A 16,713-nucleotide genomic window follows, 5' to 3' on the forward strand; every position below is an offset into this window, starting at 1 on the left:
CGAACAAGCCGGCTCTAAGAGCCGATGCTTGGAAGCGAAGGAGAGGAGCCGATGCACCTCAAGCAGAGCTGACGCTTCTGCCGCTCCTGCTCAGCTCTGGTGTTTGTGCTGAAGAGGGGTGGGGTCAGGCTCGTACTGGCCCACCGGGGAGCCGGGCAAAATCAAAGTGGGCCTTGTAGTTTAAAAATGGCGCCGGTGCCAGTTGCCATGGGCCACCTCCCCTCTGCCTCAGACCTCAGACAGTAAGAAGCAGCTGTACACTTCCTGCACAAAGAAATACAAAAATTAAACAATACACTGGTGGAGGCACCTGGTATATGTATACTGTATATGTTCTATTAGTTTATCATGCTAAAGAGCGGCAGAATAGATCTTACCTCTCTTGAAGAATGAGTCCAATGTTATTTGAAAATATTTATTCATTTAAGCACTTAAAAGGACACTGCGTTTCGCTGGTGGTGGCCTGCTTCTTCAGGTCAATACAGTGCCTTGTGTATATCAGCGTGAGTGCCTCCCATATCGAAGCAGATCAGTTCGGCGCACGACGCTCAGCTGCTGCTCTGCGGAGGATACTGAGATTCCTGAATGGACACAGCTGAGAGATCAAATTATAGATGTGATTAATCACAGATGAGGAGGAATTAGACAGGCTAAACTCTCTAAATACATATAGGGTGAATTTCTCTACGTTTTCCTTCTGTCCTGTGCAAGAGTTCATGTCTACTTTAAATCTTCCCATTACAGCACTAAGAGAACACACAGCATGGAGAGGAGGCATGAGATGTGATTGGTGTGAGTGAGCCATGGATATACAGTAAGAAGCAGCTGTACTCTTCCTGCACAGATGTTAGGTACAGACAGTCACGGACATGAATGGCTGCATTCCGCTGCTGTGTATGCAGAAGCACATCAGGTCTCTGGCACATAAACTGAAGATTGCTTTGTAATGTGCTCTACCTCTGTTATCTCCACAGGAGGAGCGGCCAGAACACATCCAGAACAGTATATTGCATGGCTGGCATCTGCTAGCAGCACCAGTAACTATGGGCTCACTGTATATCATAGCGAGGAATGATGTCACACTGTATATTCTGTAACTCGGGCACACGTTATAACATAGCGAGGAATGATGTCACACTGTACCTTCTGTAACTGTGGTGTGGACACATGTTATATCATAGCAAGGAATGATGTCACACTGTACCTTCTGTAACTATGGACACACAGTACTGTATATCATAGCGAGGAATGATGTCACACTGTACATCCTGTAACTATGGACACATGGTATATCATAGTGAGAAATGATGTCACAATGTACCTTCTGTAACTATGGACACACATTATATCATAGCGAGGAATGATGTCACACTGTACCTTCTGTAACCATGGACACACGGTATATCATAGTGAGAAATGATGTCACACTGTACCTTCTGTAACCATGGACACAGTATATCATAGCGAGGAATAACATCACACTGTACCTTCTGTAACTATGGACACGCTGTATATCATAGCGAGGAATGATGTCACAATGTACCTTCTGTAACTATGGACACACAGTATATCATAGCAAGGAATGATGTCACACTGTACCTTCTGTAACCATGGACACAGTATATCATAGCGAGGAATAACATCACACTGTACCTTCTGTAACTATGGACACGCTGTATATCATAGCGAGGAATGATGTCACACTGTACCTTCTGTAACCATGGACACGCTGTATATCATAGCGAGGAATGATGTCACACTGTACCTTCTGTAACCATGGACACGCTGTATATCATAGCGAGGAATAATGTCACAATGTACTTTCTGTAACTATGGACACACGGTATATCATAGCGAGGAATGATGTCACACTGTACCTTCTGTAACCATGGACACACGGTATATCATAGCGAGGAATGATGTCACACTGTACCTTCTGTAACCATGGACACCGTATATCATAGCGAGGAATGATGTCACACTGTACCTTATGTAACTATGGACACACGGTATATCATAGCGAGGAATAACATCACACTGTACCTTCTGTAACTATGGACACACGGTATATCATAGCGAGGAATGATGTCACACTGTACCTTCTGTAAGTATGGTCACATGTTATATCATAGTGAGGAATGATGTCACACTGTACCTTCTGTAACTATGGACACACAGTATATCATAGCGAGGAATGATGTCACACTGTACCTTCTGTAACCATGGACACAGTATATCATAGCGAGGAATAACATCACACTGTACCTTCTGTAACTATGGACACGCTGTATATCATAGCGAGGAATGATGTCACACTGTACCTTCTGTAACTATGGACACGCTGTATATCATAGCGAGGAATGATGTCACACTGTACCTTCTGTAACCATGGACACGCTGTATATCATAGCGAGGAATGATGTCACACTGTACCTTCTGTAACCATGGACACGCTGTATATCATAGCGAGGAATGATGTCACAATGTACTTTCTGTAACTATGGACACACGGTATATCATAGCGAGGAATGATGTCACACTGTACCTTCTGTAACTATGGACACACGGTATATCATAGCGAGGAATGATGTCACACTGTACCTTCTGTAAGTATGGTCACATGTTATATCATAGTGAGGAATGATGTCACACTGTACCTTCTGTAACTATGGACACACAGTATATCATAGCGAGGAATAATGTCACACTGTACCTTCTGTAACTATGGACACACGGTATATCATAGCGAGGAAAGATGTCACACTGTACCTTCTGTAAGTATGGTCACATGTTATATCATAGTGAGGAATGATGTCACACTGTACCTTCTGTAACTATGGACACACGGTATATCATAGTGAGGAATGATGTCACACTGTACCTTCTGTAACTATGGACACACCGTATATCATAGGGAGGAATGATGTCACACTGCACCTTCTGTAACCATGGACACCGTATATCATAGCGAGGAAGAACATCACACTGTACCTTATGTAACTATGGACACACGGTATATCATAGCGAGGAATGATGACACATAAAGCTGTTCGGGCGAGTGTCCATAATATTTTGTTGAACAGGCCCACCCGCACCAGCTTTCTTAGCAAGATTCCTGGGGGTGCTTTGCAGGTGCTATGGAGTGGCTTGTGGGTGCTTCAACCCCAGAAAGCCCCAATGGAGCCGCTCCTGGGTGAGGGTGTGACTGAAAGTGTGGTGGGAGTTTGAGGTGTGGTGGGTGTGTGGCTGAAGCTGTTGTGTAAGTATGACAGGAGGTGTGGTGAAGGTATTACTAGTGGTGTACTGGGGGCTTTAGGTGTGATGCGACTGGAGGTGTTGTGTGGGTGTGACAGGGGGTGTAGTGTGGGTGTGACTGGAGGTGTTGTGTGGGTGTGACGGGGGGGTGTGGGTGTGACTGGGGGTGTGTGACAGGGGGTGTAGTGTGGTGTGACTGGAGGTGTTGTGTGGATGTGACTGGGGGGTGTACCTTCTGTAACTGTGGTGTGGACACATGTTATATCATAGCAAGGAATGATGTCACACTGTACCTTCTGTAACTATGGACACACAGTACTGTATATCATAGCGAGGAATGATGTCACACTGTACATCCTGTAACTATGGACACATGGTATATCATAGTGAGAAATGATGTCACAATGTACCTTCTGTAACTATGGACACACAGTATATCACAGCGAGGAATGATGTCACACTGTACCTTCTGTAACTATGGACACACAGTATATCATAGCGAGGAATGATGTCACACTGTACCTTCTGTAACCATGGACACAGTATATCATAGCGAGGAATAACATCACACTGTACCTTCTGTAACTATGGACACACGGTATATCATAGTGAGGAATGATCTCACACTGTACCTTCTGTAACTATGGACACGCTGTATATCATAGCGAGGAATGATGTCACAATGTACCTTCTGTAACTATGGACACACAGTATATCATAGCGAGGAATGATGTCACACTGTACCTTCTGTAACCATGGACACAGTATATCATAGCGAGGAATAACATCACACTGTACCTTCTGTAACTATGGACACGCTGTATATCATAGCGAGGAATGATGTCACACTGTACCTTCTGTAACCATGGACACGCTGTATATCATAGTGAGGAATGATGTCACACTGTACCTTCTGTAACTATGGACACACGATATATCATAGCAAGGAATGATGTCACACTGTATATCCTGTAACTATGGACACACGGTATATCATAGCGAGGAATGATGTCACACTGTACCTTCTGTAAGTATGGTCACATGTTATATCATAGTGAGGAATGATGTCACACTGTACCTTCTGTAACTATGGACACACAGTATATCATAGCGAGGAATGATGTCACACTGTACCTTCTGTAACCATGGACACAGTATATCATAGCGAGGAATAACATCACACTGTACCTTCTGTAACTATGGACACACGGTATATCATAGTGAGGAATGATCTCACACTGTACCTTCTGTAACTATGGACACACAGTATATCATAGCGAGGAATGATGTCACACTGTACCTTCTGTAACCATGGACACAGTATATCATAGCGAGGAATAACATCACACTGTACCTTCTGTAACTATGGACACGCTGTATATCATAGCGAGGAATGATGTCACACTGTACCTTCTGTAACCATGGACACGCTGTATATCATAGCGAGGAATGATGTCACACTGTACCTTCTGTAACCATGGACACGCTGTATATCATAGCGAGGAATGATGTCACAATGTACTTTCTGTAACTATGGACACACGGTATATCATAGCGAGGAATGATGTCACACTGTACCTTCTGTAACTATGGACACACGGTATATCATAGCGAGGAATGATGTCACACTGTACCTTCTGTAAGTATGGTCACATGTTATATCATAGTGAGGAATGATGTCACACTGTACCTTCTGTAACTATGGACACACAGTATATCATAGCGAGGAATAATGTCACACTGTACCTTCTGTAACTATGGACACACGGTATACCATAGCGAGGAATGATGTCACACTGTACCTTCTGTAAGTATGGTCACATGTTATATCATAGTGAGGAATGATGTCACACTGTACCTTCTGTAACTATGGACACACGGTATATCATAGTGAGGAATGATGTCACACTGTACCTTCTGTAACTATGGACACACCGTATATCATAGCGAGGAATGATGTCACACTGCACCTTCTGTAACCATGGACACCGTATATCATAGCGAGGAAGAACATCACACTGTACCTTATGTAACTATGGACACACGGTATATCATAGCGAGGAATGATGACACAAAGCTGTTCGGGCGAGTGTCCATAATATTTTGTTGAACAGGCCCACCCGCACCAGCTTTCTTAGCAAGATTCCTGGGGGTGCTTTGCAGGTGCTATGGAGTGGCTTGGGGGTGCTTTAACCCCAGAAAGCCCCAATGGAGCCGCTCCTGGGTGAGGGTGTGACTGAAAGTGTGGTGGGAGTTTGAGGTGTGGTGGGTGTGTGGCTGAAGCTGTTGTGTAAGTATGACAGGAGGTGTGGTGAAGGTATTACTAGTGGTGTACTGGGGGCTTTAGGTGTGATGCGACTGGAGGTGTTGTGTGGGTGTGACAGGGGGTGTAGTGTGGGTGTGACTGGAGGTGTTGTGTGGGTGTGACGGGGGGGGGTGTGGGTGTGACTGGGGGTGTGTGACAGGGGGTGTAGTGTGGTGTGACTGGAGGTGTTGTGTGGATGTGACTGGGGGGTGTACCTTCTGTAACTGTGGTGTGGACACATGTTATATCATAGCAAGGAATGATGTCACACTGTACCTTCTGTAACTATGGACACACAGTACTGTATATCATAGCGAGGAATGATGTCACACTGTACATCCTGTAACTATGGACACATGGTATATCATAGTGAGAAATGATGTCACAATGTACCTTCTGTAACTATGGACACACAGTATATCACAGCGAGGAATGATGTCACACTGTACCTTCTGTAACTATGGACACACAGTATATCATAGCGAGGAATGATGTCACACTGTACCTTCTGTAACCATTGACACAGTATATCATAGCGAGGAATAACATCACACTGTACCTTCTGTAACTATGGACACACGGTATATCATAGTGAGGAATGATCTCACACTGTACCTTCTGTAACTATGGACACGCTGTATATCATAGCGAGGAATGATGTCACAATGTACCTTCTGTAACTATGGACACACAGTATATCATAGCGAGGAATGATGTCACACTGTACCTTCTGTAACCATGGACACAGTATATCATAGCGAGGAATAACATCACACTGTACCTTCTGTAACTATGGACACGCTGTATATCATAGCAAGGAATGATGTCACACTGTACCTTCTGTAACCATGGACACGCTGTATATCATAGTGAGGAATGATGGCACACTGTACCTTCTGTAACTATGGACACACGATATATCATAGCAAGGAATGATGTCACACTGTATATCCTGTAACTATGGACACACGGTATATCATAGCGAGGAATGATGTCACACTGTACCTTCTGTAAGTATGGTCACATGTTATATCATAGTGAGGAATGATGTCACACTGTACCTTCTGTAACTATGGACACACAGTATATCATAGCGAGGAATGATGTCACACTGTACCTTCTGTAACCATGGACACAGTATATCATAGCGAGGAATAACATCACACTGTACCTTCTGTAACTATGGACACACGGTATATCATAGTGAGGAATGATCTCACACTGTACCTTCTGTAACTATGGACACACAGTATATCATAGCGAGGAATGATGTCACACTGTACCTTCTGTAACCATGGACACAGTATATCATAGCGAGGAATAACATCACACTGTACCTTCTGTAACTATGGACACGCTGTATATCATAGCGAGGAATGATGTCACACTGTACCTTCTGTAACCATGGACACGCTGTATATCATAGCGAGGAATGATGTCACACTGTACCTTCTGTAACCATGGACACGCTGTATATCATAGCGAGGAATGATGTCACAATGTACTTTCTGTAACTATGGACACACGGTATATCATAGCGAGGAATGATGTCACACTGTACCTTCTGTAACTATGGACACACGGTATATCATAGCGAGGAATGATGTCACACTGTACCTTCTGTAAGTATGGTCACATGTTATATCATAGTGAGGAATGATGTCACACTGTACCTTCTGTAACTATGGACACACAGTATATCATAGCGAGGAATAATGTCACACTGTACCTTCTGTAAGTATGGTCACATGTTATATCATAGTGAGGAATGATGTCACACTGTACCTTCTGTAACTATGGACACACGGTATATCATAGTGAGGAATGATGTCACACTGTACCTTCTGTAACTATGGACACACCGTATATCATAGCGAGGAATGATGTCACACTGCACCTTCTGTAACCATGGACACCGTATATCATAGCGAGGAAGAACATCACACTGTACCTTATGTAACTATGGACACACGGTATATCATAGCGAGGAATGATGACACAAAGCTGTTCGGGCGAGTGTCCATAATATTTTGTTGAACAGGCCCACCCGCACCAGCTTTCTTAGCAAGATTCCTGGGGGTGCTTTGCAGGTGCTATGGAGTGGCTTGGGGGTGCTTTAACCCCAGAAAGCCCCAATGGAGCCGCTCCTGGGTGAGGGTGTGACTGAAAGTGTGGTGGGAGTTTGAGGTGTGGTGGGTGTGTGGCTGAAGCTGTTGTGTAAGTATGACAGGAGGTGTGGTGAAGGTATTACTAGTGGTGTACTGGGGGCTTTAGGTGTGATGCGACTGGAGGTGTTGTGTGGGTGTGACAGGGGGTGTAGTGTGGGTGTGACTGGAGGTGTTGTGTGGGTGTGACGGGGGGGTGTGGGTGTGACTGGGGGTGTGTGACAGGGGGTGTAGTGTGGTGTGACTGGAGGTGTTGTGTGGATGTGACTGGGGGGTGTGGTGTGGATGTGGTGTGGTTGTGAATGGGGGATGCGGTGGCAGTGTGCCTTTTACTCAAATATGATTGATAAAATCTGTCTCACCTTCTCATTCTCCAAATGGCTGATAATGATTATGCAATCATTTCTCACTTTTGCTTCCTGTGGATGGCAACCAGTCAGTCAGAGCAGTGCAAGTCAATAACCTCATAAATAGATCATGAAATTCTCCTAGAGGAAATGATCAGGACATGCTGATAGATGTTTAACTGTTTTATCGATTGCCCATGGCTGCTCTCTATCTCATTGTGATCCCCAGAATCACACAAGTGGCAGGCGGCAAGGGTTGGCACATAATGTTCTGCAGCTTGTTACCGCATTGAACAGTGCCGTTGCCCTGCAATACCCTGGGAGGGGAAGCTACCACTGCTGTGATTGTCAATGATTGGGGGATGCAGCAGAGTTTTGCCGGGAGCTCCAGCAAATTATAGTTATGCCTGGCTGGTGAACTCATAGGGATGAAGGATAGGTCATCAGCACTGGCCAGTGAGATGTCCGTTGAAGCCTTTGCTTCAGCATGTGACATCCATGCGCACCTATGACATAGGGTACAACTCTTTTCATGCAGAAGGCATGTTGCCATGTGATTTGAGAATACATGCCTTTAACTTGGGAGAAAAACAGAGGCAGGAAATAAAATGAATAGAGGCCCTCACGGTGCCATTCAGTCGACCATAGGCAGACTGAGAATACTATCTGCACCTCCTGACACTCAATTTGCCATTATTTGCTTTGCAGTGGGGGTGTGTGGTGGTTTAGTGTTAGGCACCACAGGGGCAGGGAGAGTTAAGTGTTAAGCACATGGAGGGGGAGGGGGAATGTTGAGGGCTATGCATCGGTAGAGGGAGGTCTTAGGGGTTAGGCATTGGTAGAGAGAGGGTTCTGTGTGATAGTTAGTGTGTAATAGAATTAAAGAGGAACTTCAGTGAAAATAATGTAATAAATAAAGTGCTTAAAGGACACCCGAGGTGAAAATATACGATTGAAATAAACAATTGTATCTATCTTCCTTTTCCTAAAAGTGACTTTTTAAGATATTCCACAGTTTTATTTTATATTTAAATCTACTTTTCAAGTTTTTACTGTATTGTTTTTGCTCAATGACACATTCATTGAAGTATGCCAGAGCTAAAATCTCTTTTCCTGCTCTCAGAAGACGTTTTCTGCTAGGAAAGTTCTTTATAGTTGTAATTTCTTATCAGTGAGGGTCACACTGTAGTCTGACCCAGTCCTGACTCAGACAGGAACTGCCACTTACATACCTGATGTTTAACTCTTTCAGGCAGAGAAAGAAAAAAAGGAACACAGCACAGTTATTTGTGTGTTAGGCACTGTACATACACGTCTATCTCATCATGACACGTCAGCTCAGGTATCCTTTAATTTTTACAATAATTATGTATAAATGATTTAATCAGTGTTTGCTTATTGTAAAATATCTCCTCTCCCTGATTTACATTCAGACATTTATCACATGGTGACATTTTTACTGCTGGCAGGTGAGGTCACTGGAAGGAGATGCTGCTTGCTTTTTTTGGCAGTTGTAAACAGCTGTTATTTCCCACAATGCAATGAGGTTCACAGACAGGAAACTGTCAGGACCATAGTCAAGACATCACACTTTGGGAGGGGTTTCACCACACAATCAGCCATACAGAGCTCCCTGATGATCTGTTTGTGAAAAGGAAAAGATTTCTCGTGGGAAAGGGGGTATCAGCTACTGATAGGGATGAAGTTCAATTCTTGGTCACAGTTTCTCTTTAAAGGAGTTCTTTCGCGAAAAAAGTAGGCAGTTAAAAATGTGACAGATGACAGGTTTTGGGCCAGTCCATCTTTTTAAGGGGGATTCTCAGGGCTTTCTTTGTTTTCAACAGCATTTCCTGAACAACAGTTGCAAAGTCTAACTGACATAATAGTGTGCAAGTGATTATGGAGGCCGGCTGGCAGAGACGGGACAAGGTTCTCCAGCACCCAAGGCTGAGACACCAAAGTGCGCCCCTCCATCCCTGCCACCCCAGCCATCACACACTGATTGCTATTAGACTAAGAGGTGCCACAGGGCCCACAACCTCCCCAACACCTTAATATCTAGTTATCTGGCTTGCAGTCACTGCTATGTATCCCCTTTTCTTATTTCTTTCTGCTTCAAACACAATTAGGAATGACAGCTGAATGAATTCTGCGCCCCCTCCTACACTGCGCCCTGAGGCTGGAGCCTCTCCAGCCTATGCTTCGGCCCGGCCCTGCCGGCTGGTATATTGCTATTTTGGCAGTTGAACTGTTGTTCAGGAAATGCTGTTGAAAACAAAGAAAGCCCTGAGAATCCCCCTTAAAAGATGGACTGGCCCAAAACCTGTCATCTGTCACATTTTTTAACTGCCTACTTTTTTCGCAAAAGAACCCCTTTAAGTAGTAGAATACTACCTGACTTGGTAGTTAGAGAGACCCCCTGTCTTGGTAGCCAGAGATCCCCCCCAGTTGTGGCAGCCAGGGAGCCCCCCCCCCTTCATTTTCATAGCCAGAGAGCCCACAGTCTTGGTAGCCAGAGAGCCCCCTCCCTCCACCCCGTTTTTTGTAGCCAGAGAGCCCACGAGTTTTGCTTGCCGGATGGGGGGCACATGCAGTGTGCACAGCATAACTCAGGAGTATTTACATGAACTCACCTGTCTGGATCCACGCGGTGCACTTACTTCCTGGTACCCTGCATCTTGTCTCTCTCACTGGTAACAGCGCCCCCCTAGAGGGTGCTGTTACTGCTACCAGTGAGAGAGACAAGATTCAAAGCATCAGAGAGTAAATGCAGTGCGTGTGTCCCTGCAGGTGAGTTAATGTAAATATTCCCGAGCCTCGCTGCACACACTGCATGCCAAGCCCCGCCCTGCACACCCCTAGAAATGTGCACTATTGTACATTAGAGGGTAGGTTGGGCTAGGGTTAGCCTTTAGTAAGAAGGAGTGGTTTGTTATAGACTATCCAATTTATGAACAGAAGCCCTAAAATGTTAAACAATTGGAGCATCACACGTAGCCAACAGTAGAATATCGGTAGCAGCAATTTACTGTTATACTATTGGTAGTGGTGCTCATCACAAGCTCGTGATCATGAGTAACTCGTGATCAGATCACAAGCCATTTTTTGCGATCACGAGGTCGTAATCGGCATTCGTGATTGGCTCTCAAGAATGCACTCGTTATTAACCCGATTCGTGATCACAAGTTACTCGTGATCACTAATCGTGATTCCCAATTAAAAACCCGCCGACTTTAACGGTTCAAGTGAACCAGAGGCGAAGCACCCTCATGTATTTTACCATATATATCAGTGGGAACATTAGAGAAAACTACCCTGCTCTCTGTTTCATTCTTCACTGCTCAGCCTGCTTGTTTACCAGCCCTGATAAAATCCTCGACTGGGCATTCAGTCTGGATTTGCTGTAATGACTCAGCTATAATGATTGCTGAGCAGAGCCAGAAGGGGACAGGCTTGGGCTTGAAAATACATTAGAGAAGACAGACTCCGCTATAATGATTCTTGAGCAGAGCCAGACTGAATGCTCAGTCAGGGATTTTGTCAGGGCTGATAAGAAGCAGGCTGAACAGTGAAGAATGAAACAAAGAGCAGGGTAGGTGTTTTCTCTAATGTTCCCACTGATATATATGGTAAAATACATGAGGGTGCTTCGTCTCTGGTTCACTTTAATAGCAAAGCCCCCTTACATCCTAGAAACACCAAATTTGCAGGATATGTTAAGAAGAACAGTGGGAACAAGAGGACCTTATAGTTTTTGAGAAAATCAATTTAAAAGTTTCAAAGTAAAAAAGCATACATTTAAATGCAGTAGATGACAGTTAATGTATTTACCGCATTTAAATGTATAATTTTTTCCTTTGAAACTTCAAAATCGATTTTCTCAAAAACTATAAGGTCTTTTTGAAAAATGTTTTGTCCTCTTGTTTCCACTGTTCTTCTTAACATATCTGGCAAACTTGGTGTTTCTAGCATGTAAGGGGGCTCTGCTATTAACCGTTAAAGTCGGCAGGTTTTCAATCACGACCTGTGATGATTACATACAGTTATTCGACTCAAAACCGCACTCAAGTCAGGCATCTGTTTCTGTTCGTAATCAGGAGCAGGGCCGGATTTGTACTCTTTACTGCCCAAGGCCAATGTCACCAGCCGCCCCCATCAGTATAGCTAGTGAGAGGATCCCTATCCAGTTCCCTCCCGTATAAGTAGCCTGATGACTCCCTTAATTCCTCCCTTTCTCATTCCCCCTCTTTCAGTACAGCTTGCCTCCACACCGCTGCAGCCATCAGTACTTCTCTGCCCATCGCCAGTGCAGAAGCTTCCTCTTCCCGTGTCTCCAATGCTGCCCAAGTCCATAGTTGCCCCCAACGCCAATGTGCACAGAGAGCAAGGTGGCTGCTGCACAGGTGGCTGGCAGAAGGGAGATCAGGCTCGCTTTGCAAAGCTTGCAAATGCTGCACCAATTTAGCCTGCTGCTTTGGTGCCCTTGCTCCTGTGGTGCCCTAGGCCATGGCCTAAATCCGGCCCTGATCACGAGTCAATCCGTAAGTGGGCGGAGTCAAATTCGCGATCACTCTAATTTGCGATTGGGGGTATCCGAGCATCACTGACTATTGGTCTCAGTCATCAGCCAAGACTAAGCTGCGACTGAAGCAAATCACATTAACTAGCTGTAATGGTGAGTGAAATGAATTCAATACACTAGCATTTTCTCTTAGATTAACTCAGCTTTAAGTACCAAAAACGTTGGAACTTTATGCTCAGCTTCTAAATGACTACACTGTTTCTTGTAGCTGGCTGTTGTTTTGTATGGGAAGAAAAGGTTTTTCTCTTTTGCTGCTGTGTTGTCGCTCGCTGCGTTTTCCTTTCATGGTGGCTGTCACGATTCCTCGCTGCGGCTGCATCCTTGTCATGTTGTGACCATTGATGTGATTTCAGTCACACGCCGGCTGCTATCTGCAGTGTCCCCTGACCCCGTTGTTAACTGAGATGGTAAAGCTTGCATGTTCTCCGATTACAGAGCTGAGCACTTTAACCGCAGGGAGACGCATCTTGCATCAAAATGCTGCCTGAGATTCAGCAAGCTTCAAAAGGAACATACTAGAGAGTTTTTGTTTTTTTTCTTTTTGTGTTTTATTTATATCTTAGGCTTGAAGTAAACCTGAGATGAAAATAAACGGATGAGATAAACAATTATATTTATCCCCCTACTCCTAAAAATGACTATCTATCTATCTATCTATCTATCTATCTATCTATCTATCTATCTATCTATCTATCTATCTATCTATATATCGTGACAATGTGAAGAAAGAGTTAATGGGAACAGTGCTGGAGGGGAGGTACTTCTCTCCCAGGTTGCTCTATTATGCAGGCCTGTTTGCATAATTAGTGCAGCTGGAGCTGACCTGGGAGATGAGTTAACCTCCTGAGCGATAATCCCGAGCTGAGCTCGGGGTATATCGCGCAGGAGGATTTCTCAGGCCCTGGTGGGCTGATTTGCATAATTTTTTTTTCTTACACGCAGCTAGCACTTTGCTAGCTGCGTGTAACTTCCGCTCGCCGCCGCTCGCCGCAGATCCACCGCCGCTCGCCGCCGATCCGCTGCCGCTCGCCGTGTCGCGCAGCCCCCCCCCTCCCCGACCCCTTGCGCAGCCTGGCCAATCAGGCCAGGCAGCGCTGAGGGGTGGATCGGGACTCCTTCTGACGTCACGACGTCCAAGACGTCGGTGACGTCATCCCGCCCCGTCGCCATGGCGACCGGGGAAGCCCAGCAGGAAATCCCGTTCTGAACGGGATTTCCTGCTTACTCTGATCGCCGAAGGCGATCGGAGTGGGTGGGGGGATGCCGCTGCGCTGCGGCTATCATGTAGCGAGCCCTGGGCTCGCTACATGATTTAAAAAACAAAAAATTTTAAAAAAATAGTGCTGCGCCACCTCCTGGGCGATATAATTGTATCGCCCAGAGGGTTAAAGGATACCCAAAGTGACATGTGACATGATGAGATAGACATGTGTATGTACAGTGCCTAGCACACAAATAACTATACTGTGTTCCTTTTTTCTTTCTCTGCCTGAAAGAGTAAAATATCAGGTATGTAAGTGGCTGACTCAGTGCTGACTCAGACAGGAAGTAAATACAGTGCGACCCTCACTGATAAAAAATTCCAACTATAAAACACTTTCCTGGCAGAAAATGGCTTCTGAGAGCAAAAAAGAGGTAAAAAGGGGAATTTCTTATCAGTTAGGGTCACATTGTAGTCACTTCCTGTCTGAGTCAGGACTGAGTCAGCCACTTACATACCTGATATTTAACTCTTTCAGGCAGAGAAAGAAAAAAAGGAACACAGCATAGTTATTTGTGTGCTAGGCACTGTACATACACATGTCTATCTCATCATGTCACATGTCACTTCGGGTATCCTTTAAAAGAAAGGAAAAATGGGCGGGCAGCTGCTCACTCTGGGGCTGCTGGTGATAGAGCAGGAGCTTTGCAGGTCTGCTCTGTGAATTCAGAGAAACCTAAACAGGTATTTTTTGGTCAGTGTGATAGTTTTCTGCTTGTAGTGCAATAGTCAGCGACATTTATTTTGTTTAAGTTAGTTAGCAGCCGGACGGCTAGGATTTTATTTTGGTTTTGTTACCTGCCTGTAAATATTGTAAATAGACTTGCACGTGTGCCAATAAAGGTGTTGGTGAACTTCAAACGAACTCTGTCGTGTGTCTCACAGCTCTGAAAGCCCACCCAGAGGGCAAAAACGCAACCCTTATCCCGCTTATGTTACAATAAATATATATATATTACAGAGTAGGTTGAATGTTTTACTGTCTCTAATCAGTGGCAGCCTATTAAGTGTCCCAGAGTTAGAAGAAGGTCAATAGTTCATGTATTTGATCTCTCCCTGCCCTCAGAAGTTGTATTTTGCCAGGAACACTTTTATGGCTGTACTTTGCTTATCAGTGAGGTTTACTATATTCTCCACAAGACAGAAGCTGTCACTTCCATGCCTAGAAATTAACTTTTTCAGGCAGCAAAATAATACAAGTAAAACAGCTTGGCTATTATGTTTTGCACTGTACATACACATGTTTATCTCATCATGTCACATGTCGCCTCGGGCACACTTTAGTGATACAAAGATTGTTTTTTTGTTTGGAAAGTATATCTACGGTATTTGTTTAACCACTTAACGACCAGCTAACGCCGATAGGCGGCGGCTGGTCGTTTGTGGTTTTGCATGGAAACCTTTCCATGGCAGTTCACAGAGACTGTCTCCGTGAACAGTGTGCAAGCCGCCGATCGCGGCTCGCACGCATAATGTAAACACGCGGGGAAGAAATCCCCGCTGTTTACATCGATACGGCTGCGAAGCAGCGGCGTGAAGGAGACCGGCGATCCCCAGCCTCTAATTGGCCGGGGATTGACGTCATTTGATAGGCTGAAGCCTATCCTATCTGGCGCAGGACGGATGCAACTCATACGGGAAGAGGGACGGAGGTAAGGGGAGGGAGCGAGCCCCCCCCCCCCCCTCCCCGCTCGGCCACACGGAGCGGGGGCGATCAGATCCCCCCCAGCAGGTCATTCCCCTAGTGGGGAAAAAAGGGGGGGGGGGAGTCTGATCGCCCTGCTGTAATGACGATCTGTGCTGCGGGCTGGAGAGCCCACGCAGCACAGATAATGCAAAGTCTGCCCGGTCCTTAAAGGGGTTCTGTTAGGGGTTTCTGAGGAGAAAAACAGACCCTTACCTCGGGCTTCTATCAGCCCTGTGCAGTGGTAATGTCCCACGCCGTCCTCCTCCCATCTGCTGTTCTCCGCCGTCGGCCCCGGTCTAGCGCGGCATGGGATCCAACTGCGGCTGCGCTACAGTGGCTTCCGCCTGCGTCATCGGAAGCTTACTGCGCAAGCTCAGTACAAGGCTCCGTTGTACTGCGCCTGCGCAGTAAGCCTCAGATGACGCGAGTGGAGGCACGGCAACGCGCATTATTCGTCTGTGTGACAGACAAATAATAGCCCGGTGCCGGCTGCGGGGAACGGCAGATGGGAGCAGGACGGCGTGGGACATTACCACTGCAGGGGGCTGATAGAAGCCCCAGGCAAGTGGCAGTTTTTCTCCTCAGGAACCCCCACAGAACCCCTTTAAGTGGTTAATAAGGAAAATAAGTACTGTATCTGGCATCAATGGGGACTGGCTGAGGTCAGATAAGTGTGCTCTCTCGTTGCTTTGCTTGAGACCCAATGTTAAAAATAGGCCCAGCTAATACAGTAATATATACCCACTGTATTTACATATCATGAACTTGGTAGTAACTGTTAAAATTCAGTAATTGAAAGTATACTACCCTTAAGGTGGCCACACACCACACAATTTTTAAAATATCTTTTCAATTCTAGAATTGCAACCAAGTTTTCTGACCGTAACATTTCAAAAATCTGACCAATGTACCACACGTGTTAAATTTTTACCCAATTATGAAAAAATTATTGAAAACTCTTGAGTAAATTGCTTGGGAGTATATATAAGGAAACTGACAATCAACCACACACCGTTCAATATTCATAAATATTGATCAGAAAAATCCAGCTCCCCGATCAATTGGGGAATGAATAAAAATGAACAAAAATGGGAAATACAATCGGATTGAA

General features: G+C 45.2%; 1 long non-coding RNA gene across 1 annotated transcript in view; it reads right to left on the minus strand.

The window, feature by feature from the left end:
• Positions 1 to 401: 401 nt before the first annotated feature.
• Positions 402 to 16,713, minus strand: part of LOC137528178 (uncharacterized) — a 137,767-nt gene continuing 121,455 nt past the window's right edge. The window contains exon 4 of the long non-coding RNA XR_011023310.1: positions 402 to 595. This is a non-coding gene — a long non-coding RNA (uncharacterized lncRNA). The remainder of the gene's footprint in view (positions 596 to 16,713) is intronic.

Source organism: Hyperolius riggenbachi, chromosome 8 (assembly GCF_040937935.1).
Source record: "Hyperolius riggenbachi isolate aHypRig1 chromosome 8, aHypRig1.pri, whole genome shotgun sequence".
Classification (NCBI taxonomy): Eukaryota; Metazoa; Chordata; class Amphibia; order Anura; family Hyperoliidae; genus Hyperolius; species Hyperolius riggenbachi.